A 6,018-nucleotide genomic window follows, 5' to 3' on the forward strand; every position below is an offset into this window, starting at 1 on the left:
TGTTCTTTGAGCACGCCGGATGGAAAAGGCTGCAGCTAATGTAAATTGTAAATTGTTTCTCTATTTTTCTCTATTGCGTGGTGCAAAGACCAGGTTTTTTGTTTTATAAGCTGCTTTTATAAATTGTACAATAATAAAAAATTTCCAGTAAGCTCGCACGGCTGCTTTAGTAGAGGAAACCGTCATGGAAATCCTCCTCGTTGGGACCGTAGAATAGCTCGAAGCTCTGAAGCTCGCATTTTTATTTCGGCGGACATATGTATGAACATCTGTTAAAAAAATCGAGGCTTTTACAAACATAAATAACCAGTGTATTTGTGACAAATATTTTTTATTAATCAATATATTCGCCATCTGCGTCTACAAACTTTTACAAGAGCGAATACGATACAATATCTACGATTTTTCCATCGGAATTGTAAAATCTATTATATTTTAAGGCTTTGGCCAAAATATTTTCCAAAACAGATTAAGATTAAAGAGATCTGGTACGATTTGAAAGTATGATACCTTCAAAGATCTGGTTTAGTAATATAAGAAAATAAAAAATAAAATTAAAATTAGTTGTTCTAAAAGTCACTGTAGATGACATGCGAACTATCTACGTTCTTTTTAAAAATGTTGTTTAGTGCCAAATCGGGTAAATACGGTAAATAGTGCAACGAAATAATTTGAATTTTTGTCAAAAATCTATTCATCCTGTCAGCTTGGGTGGCACAGTTCTTGAATTGGCCTCAAGAAGACCTACAGAAAATGCGATATACGTTTGTTTGAGGAATTTGCAACCCCAATTCAATGATTTTCATATATTATACAGAATGATTTTCAATTATTCGATGTTTTTTCGACCTACTCATCACTACTAAGAGTTAGATTATTCGATTAGAATCGCTTGTGATTGACAATCGTCGGCATTTGGATATTTCCATCATGTAGAACGTGACCGGTGCGCAAATTCAAGCTGTTTTAAGAATGCGCTTAACTCGTAGCTCTTTATTAGTATCGTACTATAATTGGTGCTCCAGTTGATTTTGGGAATTTTTTCGATTTTAAGAAAATTACAAAAAACTATATTAGAAAAAAATCAGAGGCAATATTTCAATGTCACTAATTTTCAAATATTGTACATTGATGTCACAAGTTATTCAATGTTTACATACCAATATAAAAGAAGCCGCACCCGTTACCACTTTATCTATTTTAAAAATTTATTTGATTACGTCGCTTGCACAGTCACTACATCTACATGCATACTGTACAAGTATATGTATGTATGTATTTAGAAATTAGCGGAATCAAGTTAAGTTTTTATTATTAATATTTTTAAATATCGACAACAAATTAAGTAAAATGCCCTCTCAGAGAAGTAAATAAATTCGTCAATCGACAAGGGTTGGGGTAGAGATATTTAGAGAAATCATATTCGTTGCCCCACAGAGTCCGTGCTTGTACTTTCCTTATTGATTTCTAAGAAACTATTTGTGTTACCTTTTCTCGCAATAATGTCGCATTTATCGACTGAAAAACCAGCCATGAGCTAGCTTAAGCAAATAAAAAATAGTTTAAAAAAACTAAAAAACACGCTTTTATTGCCAATCGAACTAAAAAGTAGAAAATAAATTTTAATGACAAAGAGACCTATAATGAAGTAATAGCAAATCGAACGATCAGTCATAGTCAACTACCTCAGAACAGAATTATAACAAAAATTAAGATACAAATAGGATAATTCAAATTAGAGTTAAAAGCGTGGGATGCTTGATATAGTAAATATTACAATCATTCTATTCGCAACTACCTATGTACAGAAGGTTATGAAAGTGAAGCAAACACATGACCAACACGTCAATAAAGTGAAGGAGTTAGTGCTCAAAAATCGTCGGTTGACTGTTAAAGACCTTACTGATATGATCGGAATATCAGAAGGATCTGTGAAAACCATTTTGAAAGACCATTTGGGCCTACGAAAAGTCAAATCTCGTTTGGTACCGAAAACTCTCAATTTCTTGGAAAAAAGTCGTTGCGTTGATGTGTGTGAAACAATGCTTTCAGACTATCAGGACAAGCTCAAATGCATCATTACGGGAGATGAGACTTGGATTTATGCTTACGATCCTGAAACAACCGACCAATCAAGCGAATATCGTGCTAAAGGCGAGGCCAGACCGAAAAGAGCACGTCAAAGTCGTTCAAAAATAAAGGTGACAGGTGATGACAGTTTTTTTCGACTTTCGTGGTGTGGTGCACTATGAATTCCTTCCACCTGGCCAAACTGTTAATAAGGAATATTATTTGATCGCTATGCGTTGTTTACGTGAAGCAATTCGTCTAAAAAGACCAGAATTATGGGCCAATAACGCTTGGTTTTTGCATCACGATAATGCACCGTCTCACACTGCACACGTTCTTCGTGACCATTTCGCCAAAAATTTCACGCATATCGTTCCGCAACCACCGTATTCGCCTGATTTGGCTCCATGTGACTTCTGGCTATTCCCAAAACTCAAGAGCCCACTCCGGGGAACGCGTTTCGAGTCGATTGAGGAGATAAAAGCTGAATCGAAGAAGGTGCTGATGGCTATACCGAAAATGGACTATTTGGCATGTTTCGAGGATTGGGAAAATCGTTGGCATAAGTGTATTTCATCCAGAGGGGATTATTTTGAAGGGGATGAAATTGATTTACAAGAATAAATAAAGATTTTTCATTTTACAACAAAATTCACCTTACTTTTTGCCCACAGGTAAAAAAAGAAAATATTAATCCTGGCAATCCTAATACGGATAATGGAAAACTTGTATCAAATTATTGCATTGTCATTGGTCCTTGATAGGTGTGCAAAATTCCAAGTCGATCAGATTCTTAGAAGCCAGTGAAAATTAAGTTCAAAGATTCCGTTACATACATACATACATACATACAAAAAACCCGAGCTAATAAAAGTGTGTTAAAAATGCAGTTACATAACTAAACCATAAAAGCATGAAAGCTCAGGAAAAGCTGAGAAAAACTTGAATTTGGGCTTGTGTATTAGATTTAAAGAAAATTCAATAGCAGGGGGCGATCTCCTCTGCTGGATGAGTTGTGCCTGAAACTATTCGATGGCCACTGTAGGCTTGATTGTTTCAGAGCTGTAAAATTTTCGTTTTCTTTTCCTTGCACATTCATATGGTAGTGTTTTCTTGTCTTAAATTGTTAGACTCGCACATGCGAATTTTCTACTCTCCACGAAAAGTTTTATTTCTCTGAATTGAATAAATATATATTTTATTACAATATATTAAATAGATATTTATAATTTATAATTTATTATATTAAATATATAATTTGAGGGAGTATTGAATTGTTCTTGTTCTATTCTCATATAAAATAACTAAATTTTCACAGGGCATACAGCAATGTTTTTGTAATGCCTACTTACAATGGGGATAGAAAAAAGAAGACACTATAGAATATTTCCTGTTTTGAGAAGAAACTTAAGATCAACTAAATTGTGCAATTGAATTCGGCCGAGGTCCACACATTTGGACTCAAATATTATTGAAATAACGAACTTCTCGTAAATGCGTCATTTAAGCTATAAATAATAAAAATTCAAGAAGCAAAGAAATGGAATTTAAAATAGTTTACTCTGCACGCGTATTTCACTAAAGTTACGTAGATGAAAACGAGGATTTGAGATAGTTTACAACAAAAAAATATGTTAAAATTAAATAAAATTGTTGAACATAATTTTTATTTTAATTTTCAGTTACTCATCCAATTTCAACAAATGGTCTCCAACTCAAAAGAGTGAAAAATTTAAATTAAATAAATAAATTTCATATATCAGTACACGACCAATTTTATCGTATGGTTCGGTGGCTTGGTGGAAAGCTCTAGAGGGAGAGTACACCATAAAATTACTTTGCAGAATACAGAGATCAGAGTGTGCAATAACAGTCGGTCCAATCAGACCATGTCCTAGGGAGGCTCTGAACGCACTGACATACGTTATTCGGGTAGATCTACATATCAAGAAGATGGCAACCATGAATGCATTTGGGTTAAATGAAGGGGATCGCTGAGAGGAAAAAGCTCATGGCCATGCCAGTCTATTACCGCTAGAAACTCAGTTAACCTCGGAGAGGACTGACTACATGGTCCCGACGGTAACATTAAATAGGAATTTCGCCACTTTCTTTCCATCTAAGGAGGAATGGAATAAGGGACTTTCACTAAACAACTTCAACACTACAGTCTGTACAGATGACAGTAAAATGAATTGTGGTGTTGGAGGTGGTACGAGTATAATTCTCATAGACTTAAAATTGAAAAATCGAGAGTCTCGAACAACTGTCTGGCTTAGATGTCAACAACCTGAACCGCACAGACTGGATATAGTTTTGCTGGAAATAACCTTTAAACAAGTTGGTAACGAGGATCTGGCAACAAAATGGTGCGGAAGCGCTAGTTGGATTCTGGAGGAATCACCACTTAAACCAACCAACCAACCATGTCAGTACCGATCGAACCAAGAAATAGCCGTCTAAGGCGTGCTACGGATTTATACAGATAAACCAATTAATATTGACGACTTGGACGCCAATATTCAGAACAATATGCAGGAGGAAGTGTTAAAAAAATACGCCGACCGACGGACTTCATAAAACACAGTCGAGTTAGGTCATTAGCCGTATACCCGAATTAATATTTATAAAAATTACGTATTTCAAGGTAGAAAATAATTAAGCTAAAAAAATGTTTAAGGTAAAAAATATGAAATATTGATTATTTCCCTTTTATAGTTGCAAAAAATGTACACTTCTTAAAAAGTACCCGTTATTTTTATCTAACGAAAGAAGTATTTTTTTAGTTGTTGTTGAAAAATTGCTGATAAGTATCTGGTCATAAAGTAGTAGTACTCGTATAAGTATTTATGTAAGTAAAATAATATTTTTATCGATGATGGATAATAAAGATACGAGTTATTTGAAATTGGAATTTGGAATTTCTCAACTACTATAAATTTGCGGTCCCAACCTGACAACGTAGAGTATTTAAGTATACATACTTACTGACGCATACATACATAGAGCGTGGGTCATAACCTCAGCAATTTTGTTCCTATGACTAAGATGAGCCATCCTCTGACAGTGGTTTGGGCGAGCTCCTCCAATTTGTAGTGTACTTTTTGATGATGTAAGGACTTTCAATTTTATGCCGCTTCCGAACGAAAAAACTTTTCATGACACACGGAGGTTTGCCATTGCCTGTCGGTGGGCAATGTATTAGAAAAATCATTTTCCTTCATTTGGTGTTTCATGTTTTCAGCGGGTTTAGAACCCTTGTCCTACCGAATGGTATCACGCACCAATCTTTTCGGCTATTATTTTTAATTTACTTATTTAATGATTCGACTCTAACAGAGCAAGGATAACCCTTATAACTATTAGTGCAAGTTACAATTTTCATTGTAAAATTTACAAAGATATTTTAAGTTACAAAGAAAACAAATCAAGTTAACATTACTTATGAATTAAAGTTTTTTCTCCTAGTGCTAATATATCTGAAGCTCGCGTTTAAATGTCTTCATGCTACTTATAGATACTAAATTTTTGGAAAAAGATACCTAAATCGGGTCACATGCACCAATAATTGCACCTCTGAAGTTTGTGTCTTGTTTCTAGTAGCGAGAAGTTTAGAGTTTCTCACTGACTTCGTGACAGTTATTCCGAGGGTGAGATGGTAGATTTTGTCCAAAAGTAAGAGGAATCTGAATTGTGTCAGAAAGATGAGAACCGTGGTATCTTGCCTTGATCCCGAACACATAACGAGTAATATTATTAAGCAAAACATTACGCTTATTTTACATGCAGAATCACAATTCGCATAGATTTCACAACCATAAAAAAACTATATTTAATCATTAAAATGCGAATGCGTAGAGGAGTAAAGTCGCGTAGTCCAGAGCACATGAGACAAGTTTAAGTGCAAGTCGCGGCTTAAAAAAGCCAATTTGCGTCTTTATTTGTCAA

This window comes from Anastrepha ludens, chromosome 5 (genome assembly GCF_028408465.1).
Source record: "Anastrepha ludens isolate Willacy chromosome 5, idAnaLude1.1, whole genome shotgun sequence".
Lineage (NCBI taxonomy): Eukaryota > Metazoa > Arthropoda > Insecta > Diptera > Tephritidae > Anastrepha > Anastrepha ludens.